Consider the following 17,538-nt stretch of genomic DNA (forward strand, 5'->3'; position numbering starts at 1 on the left):
AACAAGATACAAATGAGAGACGATTGCTAGGGTCGGTGAATGAAACTTCCTGTAACAGATATAATTTATGAAGGCTTAGACAATATTCCTGTCAAATTAATTCCGGTCCTCAAGGGTATCTATTCCTAAGTCCTTAGTAAACAGACCTTTGATTATGTAACCTAATTACTATGTCCATAAATAATTAAGTTCATACTCAAGCATTCAAATATCAAGAATTACCGGTCAGATAGAAAATCCGTAGTCCTAGGTTATTTTTACTATCCAAAGTTCTTATCCAGGTCAATGAATAATCGCTGTCCAGCTTAAACTATTCATATTAATCATCACTCGTTGGTCCGACGAATAAAGCATAAAGAACGGTAATAAGAACAAATCAATGGAAAAGAATAACTAATCAATGCATTCATAAACATCAAATCTGTCACATTCAGAATCAGGGTCACCCCCCTAGCAATGGGGGGTTTAGCTACTCATAATAGAAATAAAAACAAAGATTAATATTGTTGTCATTACAGAATTTCGTGAGGAATCAATCTTCAACATTCGGAAAACTCTTGAACATATGAATCCTTTGATATTCGTCGAGTCTCCAGCTCTCAAAACGCGTCTTTTTTCTCTCCAAAACGTCCAACCCCCGGAAAATCGTGGTTTGGCCTCTTAATAGCTATTCAGTTGGATTTTTCTTGATTTTGTGCTCCATACGCGTACTGAGCTGTCCCATATGCGTATTGCCTGGTCTCAAACGCGTACTGCACGTAACACAGCCTCTGATACGCGTATTGCCCAGCCTGGTACGCGTATTGCCCAGACAGGTACGCGTATCACCAGAAGCTTGTCTTTTGGCTGAATTTTCCATCCCTCTGGTCATTTAGGTATGCTACGCGTACTGGGAAGGCCATACGCGTATCATGTAAGGCCATACGCGTATGGACAGCAGGTTCTCCAGAAAAATGATTTTTTCTTTCGTTTTCTTGCTCGGGCTCAATTTCTCATCTGACGTTTGATTCCCTGAGCTTCCAAACTAGTTTTTTACCTGCTAACATACCCAAAAGTGTAAAATATCCTCAGGAAACTCATAAGTAACAACACACTTTATATTATAGAATTGAGCTTATATCTAACTAAAAATGCTTCAGTTTACACAGTTTACCTGACTTATTTACGGTTAAATAGTGGAATGTCTAGCATAAATGGTGACTGATCACAACCCCAAACTTAGCTTGTTGCTTGTCCTCAAGTAACATTTTATTACCATCAAAGATCATGTCACCCCAAACTTACTGTAAAACAGTTCTTACCACAATACCGCTGAAATCTTTCGCACTGGACCTCTTGATGTTTTCAGGTTTTCTGATTCTTCCACATAGCCAACGAGCTAGAAACTTATTCCCTCAGAAATATGACTTTACTTGTCAGCTTATATCACACTCTCACCAAGTCTCTCTGGGTTAAAGTGTTATCACTCTCAAATCACAATATGCAATATCAAATCAGAAGTTTGAATAAATTCTCTCATCCTATCAACATGTACAATCACACACACTTTTTGAGGTCTTTTTGGGTTATAACGGGGCTTTGGTTTAGGTAGGGTATGAAATTGGAACAACGGTTTTTGGGTCTTTTGGTTCAGAGTACATGAAATCATTCTCTCACTACGTTTCTTTCCTATTATTCCTGTAGGGTTTTGCAATCCTCTTTTCCTTTTATCTATAGTGAATGTAGCATTTTTCAAAAGCTGTTCTTTTATTGTTTTTCGCTTTTCTCTTTCTTTCTTTTCATGTTGTTGTTGTTTTTCTTTTTTCTTTTCTTTTTCTCTTCTTTTTTTTTCTTTTTTTTTTCTTTTATACGACATTCACTTACTATTCACGTACTGCAAAGCTACCCCAACCTTAAAGGTTACTATTCCAACAGCAACCCCAAACTTAGATAGAAACGTAGAGATGAAATCAATCCTCACATACTCTGAACAGGGTAGGATAGGTACAAGGTCATGGCTTTAGAAAAACAACGGGTATATCAAAAATAAATGATTAACAGGCTCAACAGGGTAAAACAATGGATAATAATAATAATGGGATGGCTAGAAAGGCTCTAGGTGATAAACAAAAAACATGCCTCAGTGTGTGTAGTCGTACAACTAATAATAATAAAAGAACATACGCAAACCAAGATTGATAAAGACATACCTGATATCTCTCATATGATGATAAGTGTTTGGCTTTTTATGATCTCACCAGGACGGGTTAAGCTGACTTGTTCTATCATACCTCTGAGTTCAAAGCTCATGCTCGTGGTTTTGATGTTAATCTTAACCAGTGCGTCCAATCATAAACAACAGTATCTACAGTCAGGGGACTGAAAGAGAGGACGCCCAAGTATTTGGTGTAAGTGATCAAGAAACCCAATAGCCAGACATAGTCACGTATCTAACGAAATAAACAGGAAAATGGAGGTAAACCAAATCAAATTCATTAGATTAAGCCAACCCATAATAGGTGATTACATCAAAGCAACAGAAAATAAAAACTGAATAAACCAAAAAGAAAAATACACAAAGAAATTTCAAACCTCCCTCTGGTTGCCTCCCAAGCAGCGCTTCGTTTAACGTCGCATGGCTCGACGGGACACCTCATACTCAGATGAGTTTAACAGTTTCAATTGGTCCCCCTTCACCGGGATCATATGGTTTCAACCTCTGACCATTAACCTTGAAGGTGTCGCCATTCTTCTCATTTAAAACACCAATACCACTTTTATGTTTCTTCAGTACCTTTTCATCTTCTAATTCTGGTGAAGATCTCAGATCCTCCCACCTGCGTGGTTTGTATTTCCTCCAAGGGGTTTGTGTGTCCAGCATAGCAAGCACTTCTTTTTCTTTTTCCTCATCCTTCTCCTCCATCTCTCTGACCGAAAGACTAAGAACTCTTTCTAACGGTAATTCAGGAAACTTTCTTTGAATTGTGCTAGTTACAATTTGATCAATCACTTCCACGGAGTGGTTTGTACACATATTCTCTTTATGTTTCATAGTATCTCGGACATCAATTCTGAGCTCTTCATCATACACCTTTAGGGTCATGGTACCTCCCTCCATATCTATATTGCATCTCCCTGTTTCTAAGAAAGGTCTGCCCAGAATCAGAGGTATCTCTTCATCTTCTGGCATTTCCAAAATTACAAAATCAACAGGAAAAACAAATTTATCAACTTTGACCAGAACATCCTCAACTACCCCAAAAGGTCTCTTCACTGAGTGGTCAGCAAATTGAAGTGTCATTCTGGTATCTTGAACATTTCCAATTCCTAGCTTCTTGTAAATAGACAAAGGCATAAGGCTAACACTAGCTCCCAAATCAATCAGCGCCCTTTTAAAGGACCTATCTCCAATGGTACACGGGATAGCACAGAACCTCTATTTGGCTTCTTTACTGGAATCTTCATACCCTGCAAAATAGCACTACAAGTTTCAGTTAGTATAACAGGGTCAGTGTCAGTGGTGCGCTTCTTGGAGATGATGTCTTTCATGAATTTCGCATAGATAGGCATCTGCTCGAGTGCCTCAGAGAATGGAATATTGATTTCTAATTTCTTGAACAACTCCATGAATTTCTGAAAAATTTTCTCATCTTGCTTCTTCTTTTTGTTTCTTTATGGGAATGGAAGCTTAATGATGGGTTTTGGTTCAGGGAGCTTTTCTTGTACCACCGGCGGTATTACAATTTCTTCCTCAGGTGGTGTCTTGTTTTCTAAGATTTCCAGGTCCACTTCAAGCAACTGATCTTCTTCTTCATCCTTCTTCTTACGCTCTTCAACATATCTTCCGCTTCTTGTTGTTACCGCAATCACATTATGGTGCTCCCTCGGATTTGTCACTGTTGCACTAGGTAATGCGCCCGGTGTTTGAAAATTTGTTATCTATTGTGCTATCTGACCCAATTGAATCTCCAGATTTTTAATGGATGCATTGGTGCTCTTCTGATTATTCCTGGTCTCCTCCTGAAATTGCATATTCTGAGTTGCCATCTTCTCTATAGCAATCTCCCAATCCGCTTTCTTCGGTATTTGTTGCTGATAAGGTTGTTGCTGCGGCTGATATTGTGGTTGGTAAGGTGGTTGTTGTTGTGGAGGTCCTTGATTCTGAATATTACCTTGTTGATCTTTCCAAGAGAAATTAGGATGATTTTTCCACCCCGGATTATATGTATTTGAGTAGGGATTATTTTGCCTCAGGTAATTTATAGCTTGCACTTGTTCTGCGGTTGCAACACAATGCATGGTAAAGTGTGGTCCACTACAAATCTCACAAATCATGGTCGGAACCGGTTGAACTTGAGCAACAGTCTGGGTACCTAAATTCATAGCTTTCAATCTTCTTTCAACCTCAGCAGCAATCTGGTCTTCCATTTTCACTACCTAATTTGCTAATTTCAAGTCAATTTTTCCCTCCGGCTGATTTACAGTACGGTCATATAATTCCAAATGCTCATTTGCTGCAATAGCTTCGATGATTTTTTTGATACCGGTTGCTGTAGAAAAATTAGACGAGCCACCAGCAGCAGTATCAATGAGCTGCTTAGTTCTCATCTTCAGCCCGTTTACAAAATTCTGCATTTGTTCAGTTTCATCCAGATTATGTGTAGGACATGCAACTAAACATCTCTTGAATCTTTTGTATGCATCTCCAAGTGTCTCTCCGTCTTTCTGTTTAAAATTCACAATGTCATACCTCTTACGGATATACACAGAAGCAGGAAAATACTCGTTCAAGAATGTTGTTTCCATTTGTTGCCAAGTAGTAATGCTTCCTGCGGGTAGGGAATAGAACCATTCCTCAGCGTCCTCAGATAACGTGAATGGGAACATGACCAATCTCTTTGCCTCTTTAGAATGCCCATCAATTTTTAATGATGTAGTCATAGTCAGAAACCTCTGCAGATGCTTGTTTGCATCCTCATTGATCTTTCCTGCAAAAGGTTTGCTTTCTAACTAGCGGATAGTTGAGGGGTGTAACTGGAAGTGAGCAACATTAACAGGTTGGTTAACAATGGTCAACCGCACTGCTGGGTTATTCTGTCTGCCATAGTCACCTAAAAGTCTTTCCGCTGGGGGTGGGTCTGCAGCCATGTTTACAGTGTCTGGATGTGAATCTGTGTCTGACTCAGATTTTTCGGAGTGAACAGAGACTGGTGTGCCAGGTGTGACCGGTTCTTCGGTGTCAGAGTTTGCCAGTTTCTTTCTTCTAGCTTCTCTGAGCTTTGCGCGCAATGTTCTCTCTGGTTCTGCGTCAAAATGAAAATTAGCTGAGGCCTTACCTCGCATACACAGATTAGACAGAAATTAGTTATAATAATGATAAAAAAATATAAAATTAACAGTAAATAAAATTTTGGATGCAGAGCAACAAAATTCTAATTGAAAATAAATTAATAAACTCTATTATCTTTGGCAGTCCCCGGCAACGGCGCCAAAAACTTGATGGGAAAATAGCAAGTGTACTATTTTTCTCACTGTAGTAATAAAAGGGAAATTCCCCGTTTGTCGATCTCAAGGACTGCTTGACGATACAGAGTTTATAGATTGTTTCAATTAGACAAAAGCCTTTGGTTTTTGTGTTGTGAGTAATTATCCTACCAATTGCAAATAAGTAAAGCAAGTAAAAAGGTTGAACGAGATACAAATGAGAGACGATTGCTAGGGTCGGTGAATGAAACTTCCTGTAACAGATATAATTTATGAAGGCTTAGACAATATTCCTGTCAAATTAATTCCGGTCCTCAAGGGTATCTATTCCTAAGTCCTTAGTAAACAGACCTTTGATTATGTAACCTAATTACTATGTCCATAAATAATTAAGTTCATACTCAAGCATTCAAATATCAAGAATTACCGGTCAGATAGAAAATCCCTAGTCCTAGGTTATTTTTACTATCCAAAGTTCTTATCCAGGTCAATGAATAATCGCTGTCCAGCTTAAACTATTCATATTAATCATCACTCGTTGGTCCGACGAATAAAGCATAAAGAACGGTAATAAGAACAAATCAATGGAAAAGAATAACTAATCAATGCATTCATAAACATCAAATCTGTCACATTCAGAATCAGGGTCACCCCCCTAGCAATGGGGGGTTTAGCTACTCATAATAGAAATAAAAACAAAGATTAATATTGTTGTCATTACAGAATTTCGTGAGGAATCAATCTTCAACAGTCAGAAAACTCTTGAACATATGAATCCTTTGATATTCGTCGAGTCTCCAGCTCTCAAAACGCGTCTTTTTTCTCTCCAAAACGTCCAACCCCCGGAAAATCGTGGTCTGGCCTCTTAATAGCTATTCAGTTGGATTTTTCTTGATTTTGTGCTCCATACGCGTACTGAGCTGTCCCATACGCGTATTGCCTGGTCTCAAACGCGTACTGCACGTAACACAGCCTCTGATACGCGTATTGCCCAGCCTGGTACGCATATTGCCCAGACTGGTACGCGTATTGCCCAGGCTGGTACGCGTATCACCAGAAGCTTGTCTTTTGGCTGAATTTTCCATCCCTCTGGTCATTTATGTATGCTTTGCGTACTGGGAAGGCCATACGCGTATCATGTAAGGCCATACGCGTATGGACAGCAGGTTCTCCAGAAAAATGATTTTTTTCTTCCGTTTTCTTGCTCGGGCTCAATTTCTCATCTGACGTTTGATTCCCTGAGCTTCCAAACTAGTTTTTTACCTGCTAACATACCCAAAAGTGTAAAATATCCTCAGGAAACTCATAAGTAACAACACACTTTATATTATAGAATTGAGCTTATATCTAACTAAAAATGCTTCAGTTTACACAGTTTACCTGACTTATTTACGGTTAAATAGTGGAATGTCTAGCATAAATGGTGACTGATCAGGTACCTTTCTGATCTAACATGTTGAGGTTTGTTTAGAGCGTTAGGGCGGTAATAATTTTTGTCTTAATTTTTCTCAAGTTTGATGAAATAGGCAACCTTTATATTTACTGAGTGTGTTGAATTTTTGTTATGGCTCATGAAAATTTGAGGGAATAGATAATAGAAATTTCTCACACTAGGGACTTAATTTAGAATAAATATATATTATAATAATTTATTTATTTATTTTTTTCATATAAATTAAGAAAGGGAAAGTAACATACTTGAAAAGGGAAGATTTAAAGAACAAGGTTACCCCCCCCCCCCCACACACACACACACACTTAAATGAAACATTATCCCCAATGTTTCAAAGGAAACAAAAGAAATAGAAAAAAGAAAAAGTTATTAAAATCAATGTTGCCTGCCGCCTCTGGTTCTTGGACCTGGTGATCGTTGACGTACTTCTAAGTCGTCAAACCTGCTGAGCAACTCAGTGAACCGCTGATCGGTTATTGCATTCCTCGCTTCCTGTTGTTGTTGCATCTGGAGCATCATCTGCATCACTTCGAGATTCTGCGCTTGCATACCATCGATAGCATCCATGATGTCGTCGTTGGTTGCTGGCCTTCTTCGTCGACGACGTCGTGAGGATGGATCAATTGCATTATCGGAAGGGTTGAGCGGGACTGATTGTTGTGCAGGAACCTGATCACCTTGCTCCATTTCTGCAAACTCGTCTGGAGGCGGGTTTGCTTGCGTAGGCTCAGTAGCTTCGGGAGCATTCAGATCATAGATGTGGCGGTTGGGATTGGTGACATCTGTTAGGAAAATGTTGGGTAAAACAACGCTTGGGACTTCCTAGTTGTTCACCATAAGGTAATACCCTCCGCCTACCCTGTTTTTGATTAGGCGGCTGGACCGACAGTAGCTTATATCCATAAATAGGGGTGGGAGAGATTGTAAATTTTGAAGTCGGTCCCCAAGATTTAAGCCAAGTGCTATGGTGGTGATTAATCCACCAATTACAAAAGGTTGACGGCCTCTAGCACATATGGTGCGGATATGATGAAATAGGAAGGAGGCAGCGTTTACCTGTGTATCTGCTGCAAAGACGCAGTGGAGGAAAAATAATTCCTTGGCGTTGACTTTGCTGTTGTTCGGTCGACCAAAAATAGTGTTTTGCAGGATGCGGATGAAGTACCGGATGGTTGGGTTATGTATATGCGAAGCAAGTAATACATCCCAGTTGTTGGTTTCCACACCGGAAATTTTTCTAAAGAGGTCGAAGGTGTTTATATGCCACTGGGAGTTCGGAGGTATCCTAGGGTGGACTTGACCTTCTACAGGGAATTGTAGCATGGTGCTCAATTGGTTTTGGGATAGGGAGTACTCGGTGTTGAACATGCGGAAGGTTGCGGTACCGGTTAAGTACTCGTCTTCACCGGTAAGAGTGTTGTACGAATAAGAACTTAGAAATTCTAAGGTGAGTGATGGATAGGTAGGTTGGTTGTGTGTGCAAAGAAAGGTTAAATCAGCAAGGCGGGGCATCCATTCTATACCTTGAAGTAATCCTAATTCTTGTAAACAAGTTAAATTAGGATACCTGGTAGAGATGACACCTCCCTGTTGGAAACGCTCGAACTGCTCCCTTTGATAATTATCATCTTCGGATCGGAAGATGATATTTCCGAAATCTTGGTTTCCCGCCATACCGATAAGTGGTTTGAAAGTGGTAATAAGGGGAGAAGGGAAATGAAATTGATTTTATAGAATGGTTTGTGGTGTATGAAGAAAGGTATGGTGGGTATTTATAGGAAAAGGTTTGGAAGTTGGAAAGGGAGTGGTTGAAAAGTAAATAAATGTGGGTAAATGTGAATAAATGGGGAAGGTAAAAAGTGGGTGGTGTAACGGTCGTGTCTCCAACGGTTAGTAACGTTCACATAGTCTGCAGGTGTCACGCTCGTGACAGGGGTGTTACGGGCGTCACAGGCACTTGGTGTGACGACCGTAATGGATTGTGTGACGCTCGTCACACAGTCATTCTTGCAACGTACTTTGTTTTTATCATTATATTTTATTGTTGTTATTTTGTTATGCATATGTTTATTTTATTTTGCTATTGTGATACTTTTAAATTGCCTTGCATGCTATTCTACTTTCATAATATATATATATATATATATATATATATATATATATATATATATATATATATATATATATATATATATATATATATATATATATAAAGATATATATATATATATATATATATATATATATATATATATATATATATATATATATATATATATATATATATATCTTTAATAAGTTATGTAGGTAGCAACAGTAGAGAGCATTATTGATAGATATTGCATAAGTCATAATAAAGTAAAATAAATCAATAGCTTCATAAAATAATCATAATGTAACATTGGAAGACAAAAGCAAACATGCGAAAGAAAAACAAATACTAAAATAATTTGAAACAAAATTAATGAATAACCTAAACTAAAACTAAGTAACTAAGAAAAACAACTTCTATCCATCTGCATGATCTCTGGACGGAGGAGCAAAGGAGTTAACATGGTTTAGCAACTCGTGGAACTGATTTGTCATACTGTTCATGTATCCCAGAAATTCTTGTCCCATGTTAGCTAACTCTTCTCTGAGGGCGTCCTGTTCTGACATCAAAGCCTGAATGATGGTGTTATAATTAGTTCCGGGCATATGATGTCTAAGATCGGGTATCGCCGATTCTTCGGTCGGGACAGGTTGAGGAGGAGAGTCAATATCATAATAACCAGATGGTGTCTGAGGGTCAGATTCAGCATAAGGGATCTGGTTGTCACAAATCTCATAGTCCTGGATGGATTCAGTAGATCTAGCAGGAGATGGTATTCCGTTCAGATTATAGAGCCAGTTATTGCGGTTATGAACACTAGTCCTTGGACTAGGCAAGGTGAATAGGCAAAGAACTTGGTTGTTAATTATAAGCTCAAACTCTTCAGACCCTAGGTTTGCTATAAACATAGTGTTGAAGAGGAAGGGTATACTCATAGTCGCAATGCCACAAAAAGGGCTTAAGTCAAGCATAGGTTGACGTAATCCGATAGCATTACCAATCATGGTTATCAATCCGCCTATTTGAATTGGTGCTCGTTCATCTTGGATAAGGCGGTCAAAGTTCGCCAACATAAAAGTGGCACCATTCACTGGACGATTCTGGGAAGCACAAAACATGATGAAGAGTTCATCACGTGATACTGTAGTAATATTTGACTTCTTCCCAAAAAGGGTGTGGGCCAGGATCTTATGGAAATAACGAAAGGCCGGGTTATGTATGTTTCCAGAAAGAAACTCATGTTCCTCGGGATCGTCATTTCCAGTCAAGCTTCCCCAAAAGTGTTCAAGTTCTCTATATTCAAAAAGTTCTTCTTGGCTCACTGTGAATGTATCAAAAGAGGTAGGGAAACCTAAAAGGTTGGTAAAATCTTGAATGTTAAATTGATACTCCCTGTTGAACATTCTGAACTAGATGAAACCTCTGCTTATTCCTTTTCCATGGCTGGGTAGATAGATCAGAGAACTAAGGAATTCTAGAGTCAGTCTCCGGTAAGTGACAAATTGTCTTCGGATAGGAGTGGTTTCCCACCCTATTTGACTCAGCAAATACAAGACACTCTCTCTTAGTCCAAGGGCAGTCATTGCCCAATCATCAGCATGCAAACTAGGTAGCATCTCTCTCTCTCTCTGCTAGTTCCTCAAACTTTTGTTTCTGAGCTTTCCCTCTGAATTTGATACCCATACGATCAATTTGTCCCATCAGGTTAGTGTTAGCTAGAGAAAAGAAAAACAAGAGTTTTAGTCAGGATTTGGCCAAATGCCGAAAGAAGAAAAGAAGAAAAATTTTATAAGTTAAAATAAATTAAGAATGAATACTAAATAAAATTTAAAAGAATAATTAAAGAAGAAATAAAAATAAAATAAAAATTTGTGGGTTGTCTCCCACGAAGCGCTTTGTTTAATGTCGCAAGCTCGACATAAAAACTATCAAATATAATCTATAAATTCTGGAGGCATTTCGTCTAAGTGCAGGACTTGTGAATCTTCATTGTTCTCTGCATAATGATAATGTTTTAGACGCTGCCCATTTACGATAAATGGTTCCATAGATTTTCCTTTAATTTCCACCGCTCCACTTGGAAAGACATTGGTGATTTGGAAAGGGCCTGACCATCTAGAACGTAGTTTTCCTGGGAATAACGTAAGTCTAGAGTTGAACAAAAGGACTATATCGCCTTGTTTGAAGATTTTTCTTGATATACGTTTATCATGCCATTTCTTCGTTCTTTCTTTGTAGATTCTGGCATTTTCGTAGGCGTCTTGTCGAAGTTCCTCTAATTCGTTTATGTCAAGAATTCGCTTTTCACCAGCGGCCTTATAGTTTAAATTTAGATTTTTAATAGCCCAGTAGGCCTTATGTTCTAATTCTACCGGGAGGTGGCAGGATTTTCCATAAATAAGCTTAAACGGGGTTGTCCCTATGGGAGTTTTGTAAGCGGTTCGATACGCCCATAAAGCTTCTGGTAATTTCAATGACCAGTCTTTCCTTGAGGTGGCGACTGTTTTTTCCAATATTTGTTTGATTTTTCTGTTAGACACTTCCACTTGCCCACTGGTTTGAGGGTGGTAAGGCGTCGCTACTCTATGCCTTACGCCATACTTAAACAGTAGTTTTTTGAGTACCTTAGATATGAAATGCGATCCACCATCACTGACTACTATTCTTGGGACACCAAATCTCGGGAAAATTATATTCTTGAAGAGGCTAGTTACTACTCGTGTGTCGTTTGTCGGAGAAATTATAGCTTCAATCCATTTTGATACGTAGTCGACCGCTACGAGTATGTACTTGTTACCGAAAGAAGGTGGAAAAGGTCCCATGAAATCTATCCCCCACACGTCGAAAATCTCTACTTCCAAAATGCCCTTTTGTGGCATCTCGTCACGTCTAGATATGTTTCCTGTGCGTTGACATCTATCGCATTTCTTGATGGCCGCATGCACATCCTTCCATATATTTGGCCAATAAAAACCGGCTTGTAGGATTTTGGAGCAGGTCTTGGATGTACTTGCATGTCCACCATAAGGAGCGGAGTGACAGTGTTGGATTATATTTTCTACCTCTTCTTCAGGTATACACCGACGGAAAATACCACCGGGGCCTCTTTTGAAAAGTAAAGGGTCATCCCAGTAATAGTGTTTTATGTCATAGAAGAATCGCTTCTTTTGCTGGTAGGATAAAGTAGGTGGAACTATTCCGGCAGCTAAATAATTGACGAGATCAGCGTACCATGGTGTAACACATATAGCTAAGGTGGTTTCTACCTGTTTATCAGCTTTATTTTCTTCCAAAGTAGCTATAAGTTTATCGTATGAGAAATCATCGTTGATCGATGTTCTTTCCGGTTCAAGGTTTTCGAGTCTAGAGAGGTGATCTGCTACTACTTTTTCAGTTCCTTTCTTGTCTTTGATTTCCAAATCGAACTCTTGTAGCAACAGGATCCACCTTAGGAGTCTAGGTTTAGCATCCTTTTTTGTTAAGAGGTACTTGATAGCAGCGTGGTCGGTGTAAACGATTATTTTAGCTCCGACCAAGTAAGAACGAAACTTATCTAGTGCAAACACTACTGCTAAGAGTTCTTTCTCGGTTGTGGCGTAATTCATTTGTGCTTCATCTAGAGTTCTACTTGCGTAATATATGACGTGAAGCTTTTTATCCTTTCGTTGTCCTAAAACAGCGCCCAAGGCGTAATCACTGGCATCACACATTATTTTGAATGGTTCATTCCAATCTGGTGTCTGCATTATGGGTGCGGAGATCAATGCTTGTTTAAGCATTTGAAATGCTTCTAAACATTTATTGTCAAAGATAAATTCAGCATCTTTCATTAATAATCCGGTTAAAGGTTTAGTTATTTTAGAGAAGTCTTTAATGAATCGTCGGTAAAAACTGGCGTGTCCTAAGAAGCTTCGTACTTCTCTCACAGTTTTTGGAGGTTGAAGGTTTTCGATTACCTCTAGTTTGGCTTTGTCTACTTCAATTCCTCTATTTGAGATGATGTGTCCTAAAACAATTCCTTCTTGTACCATAAAGTGACATTTTTCCCAATTAAGTACTAGGTTTACTTTTACACATCGTTCTAGAACTCTCTCTAGGTTTCCAAGACATTCTTCAAAGCTTTGTCCGCATACGGAAAAATCATCCATAAATACTTCCATGATGTTTTCGAGAAAATCGGCGAATATCGCCATCATGCACCTTTGGAAGGTTGCGGGAGCATTGCACAAGCCGAACGGCATTCGTCGATAAGCGAAGGTACCAAAAGGACATGTGAATGTTGTCTTTTCTTGGTCATCAGGGTGAATTGGTATTTGAAAGAAACCTGAATAACCGTCTAGATAGCAGAAATGAGAATGTTTTGCTAATCGTTCTAACATCTGGTCTATGAATGGTAAAGGGAAATGATCTTTTTGGGTTGCTTTGTTTAGTTTCCTATAGTCAATGCACATTCTCCATCCCGATTCGATTCGTTTGGTTATAGTTTCTCCTTTTTCATTTTCAATAACTGTTATACCTCCTTTCTTTGGTACTACGTGTACAGGACTAACCCATTTGCTATCAGATATAGGATATATGATACCTGCTTCTAATAACTTTGTTACTTCCTTCTTCACTACCTCACTCAGGATCAGGTTTAGTCTCCTCTGATGTTCCCTAGAGGTTTTACAGTCTTCTTCTAGCATGATGCGATGCATACAAATAGAAGGACTTATCCCTTTAAGATCGGTGATGTTGTATCCTAGTGCGGTTGGATACTTTCTTAAGATATGTAGGAGTTTTTCGGTTTCGAGTTTTCCTAGGTCTGCATTAACTATTACTGGTCGTTCAAGTTCTAAGTCTAGGAATTCATATCTTAGATTTTTGCGAAGTGTTTTCACGTCTAGGGTTGGTTTCTTAAGGCATTGCGTAAGGTCCGGTGTTATTGCTAAACATTGGTTGAGTTTGTCTTCTACACGATAGTCAGGCAATTTGTCATTTTCTAACTCTGTTTCTTTTATGCATTCATCGATGATATTCATGAAGTAACATGTATCTTCTATTGCAGGTGCTTTCAAAAATTGGGAAAGAATGAACTCAATTTTCTCTTCTCCTACTTCGAAAGTGAGTCGTCCTCGTTTTACGTCTATGATTGCACCAGCGGTTGCTAAGAATGGTCTTCCCAATATAATGGGTGTAACTTCATCTTCTCTAATGTCCATAATTATAAAATCAGTTGGAATGTAGAATTGACCTATGCGCACGGGAACGTTTTCAAGAATTCCTACAGGATATCTAACAGAACGATCTGCTAATTGCACAGACATTTTAGTTGGTCTTAATTCTCCCATTTCCAGTTTCTTGCATATGGATAAAGGCATAACACTAATATCGGCTCCTAAATCGCATAAGGCTTTATCTATGACAAATTTTCCTATGTGACAGGGTATAGAGAAACTACCTGGATCTTTAAGTTTAGGAGGCATATTCTGGATTATAGCGCTACATTCAGCAGTGAGTGTAACAGTTTCGCTATCTTCAAGTTTCCTTTTATTAGAAAGAATTTCTTTTAAGAACTTAGCATATGAGGGAATCTGCGTAATAGCTTCTGTAAACGGAATTGTGACGTTTAATTGTTTTAGTAGGTCAACAAATTTTTTAAATTGGCCCGCATCTTTGGTTTTAATAAGCCTTTGAGGGTAAGGGATAGGTGGTTTATAAGGTGGTGGAGGTACATAGGGTTCTTTCTTTTCTACGGTTTCCTTATTACTCTCCTCCTTTTCCTTAGGTTTACTTTCTTCCTCAGTTGACTTTTTAGAGTTTTGGTTTTCAATTCTTGGATCTACTGGTCCTTCCACTTTTGTTCCACTTCTTAGTATGATTGCATGAGCGTGGCTTTTCGGGTTAGGTTGGGGCTGTCCAGGAAATGTACCAGTTGGGGCAGCAGTAGGCGCTTGTTGTTGAGCTACTTGTGAGATTTGTGTTTCCAGCATTTTGTTATGGGTAGCCAGGGCATCTACTTTACTTGCTAGTTGTTTGATTTGTTCGCTAGTGTGTATATTCTGGTTTAAGAAATCTTTATTGGTTTGCTGTTGAGAAGTTATAAAGTTCTCCATCATGACCTCTAAGTTGGATTTCCTAAGAACATTATTGTTAGGTGTAGATGGGGTCGGCTTTTGATATCCCGGAGGTATAGCTGGGGCTTGATTTGGAGCTTGTCCTGGTGCGTATAAAGCATTATTACTCTTATATGAAAAATTAGGGTGATTCTTCCAGTTTGAGTTATAGGTGTGCGAGTAGGGATTTCCTTGAGCATAATTAACTTGCTCTGCTTGGATTCCTGTTAGGAGTTGACAATCTGCAGGAGTGTGACCTTGGATTCCACAGACTTCGCAATTCTGAGTTGCGGCAACCACGGTGGTTGGAGGTGATACATTTAAACTTTCAATTTTCTGGGCCAGAGCATCCACTTTTGCATTAACATGATCAAGGCTACTTATCTCGTACATGCCACTTTTCGTTTGAGGTTTCTCTACCATTGCTCGGTCGCTTCCCCACTGATAATGGTTTTGGGTCATGCTTTCGATAAGTTGATAAGCATCGGCATAAGGTTTATCCATAAGTGCACCACCTGCGGCGGCGTCTATTGTTAACCTTGTGTTGTACAAGAGACCATTATAGAAGGTATGAATCATTAACCAGTCCTCTAAACCATGGTGTGGACAAAGTCTCATCATGTCTTTGTATCTTTCCCATGCTTCGAAAAGAGACTCGTTATCTTTCTGTTTAAATCCATTTATCTGGGCTCTCAACATAGTTGTTTTGCTCGGAGGAAAATATCGGGCAAGGAAGACTTTCTTCAACTCGTTCCATGTAGTGACTGAGTTGGAAGGGAGAGACTGAAGCCATCTTCTAGCTTTATCTCTTAACGAGAAAGGAAAGAGACGAAGTCGAATTGCCTCTGAAGTGACACCATTAGCTTTAACAGTATCAGCGTATTGGACAAATATGGATAAATGAAGGTTTGGATCCTCGGTAGGATTTCCATAGAATTGATTCTGTTGCACTTCCTGCAATAGTGAAGGTTTAAGTTCGAAGTTGTTTGCTTCGATTGCGGGTGGAGCAATACTCGAATGCGGCTCATCTTACGATGGAGCGGCGTAATCTCGAAGAGCACGAGCTGGTTCTGCCATCTCGGGTATCGGTGAAGGAAGAAGATTTTTGAGGTCGGGCACCTCGATAGGAGGGAGATTGTTTGTAGCACGATATTCCTGAATTCGTCGTAAGACTCGGAGATATAGTTCGATATCGTTGATTCGTAAGTAAAACGGCTCGCCTTGTGAGCGAGTGTGTGGCATACAAATCAACGAAAGAAAGAAATAAAATAAAAATTGCCTTAGTCTCTACAGCGTAACAGAAGAGTTACGATATCGACTAAATAAAAGTCCCCGGCAACGGCGCCAAAAACTTGATCGCGACTTTATGAGTCGATTGGGGTACTAACTGTAAGTGCACAATTCTATCGCGTAGTTTTAAAAGATATCGATCCCACAGGGACTTATGAATCGATATACCGTTTTCTAAGGTTACTTCGTAAAGCTAAGGCGGATGATACTTTGATTGTTTGGGGGAAAAGTTAAAACTAAAATAAGATCTAGGTTAAATATCAATTAAGCGGATATCGGTATGTATTTCGTCGTAATTAGGGAATCAAGTCTTCGTTGGTTTCTTGGTTTTAAAATAAATCTTTTCAGTGGACACCATTGATTAAAAGTCTTTTCTCAAACTCTCGCTCTGTTGAATAGACTATGACTTTATATTAACGCAGCTGTCACTTATTAGTTAAGTCCAAAATCACTTTTTGAAAACAATAGAATCTATAGAAACTCTTTTTAAGAAAATACTAATTGTTTAAACACCCTTGTCTCAAACTCTCGCTCTGTTGACTTAGATTATATAATTAAATTCAAATGCTTAACTCTCGTCCTCACATTTAACTTTTAAAAATACTTTTTGAAAAAGATTAGAATTTAATTAACTCTAAAAATTGCTTTCGCCCTGATCTAGAATTAATGTCCAATTTACACTGTCCAGTTAAAAACTCAAACTTTCGCTCTATTGCTTTTAACTTCTTTATGTCTTTTACTCTCGTACAAAAACTTTGGGATTAATGCTGTAAATTGAGACCATAAAAAGAGTGACTTTATTTTTAAACGTAATTAAACCAACTTAGTTTTGATTCCTTCATTCCGCTTACTTTACATACCGATACCTAAATAAATTAGTCGGACATGCTAAACAGATCTAAATAATCATCATGCTTAAATAAATCTATCTCAGGCAAACAATATAAATAAACAATAATGCAGGGCATATATAAATTCAAACAATAATTAAAGAACCTGAATAATTAATAGCAATCTTGAACACTCCACCACAGACCGGTTGGATTTGTTCTTGAATTCTTCAATCGGACAGGAAAATAAAAAGTGAAGGAATAAAAATCTAGGATCTAACGTAAGGTTAGATCCAGTAAAAGATACACAATAGT

General features: G+C 38.6%; 1 non-coding gene across 1 annotated transcript; it reads left to right on the forward strand.

The window, feature by feature from the left end:
* The first annotated feature begins 15,695 nt into the window (after nt 1-15,695).
* LOC127125031 (small nucleolar RNA R71) lies at nt 15,696-15,802 on the forward strand. The gene has a single exon (XR_007804497.1). It is a non-coding gene; the product is annotated as a small nucleolar RNA R71 (small nucleolar RNA).
* The last annotated feature ends 1,736 nt before the right edge of the window (nt 15,803-17,538 follow it).

Source organism: Lathyrus oleraceus, chromosome 2 (genome assembly GCF_024323335.1).
Source record: "Lathyrus oleraceus cultivar Zhongwan6 chromosome 2, CAAS_Psat_ZW6_1.0, whole genome shotgun sequence".
NCBI classification, from domain to species: Eukaryota; Viridiplantae; Streptophyta; class Magnoliopsida; order Fabales; family Fabaceae; genus Lathyrus; species Lathyrus oleraceus.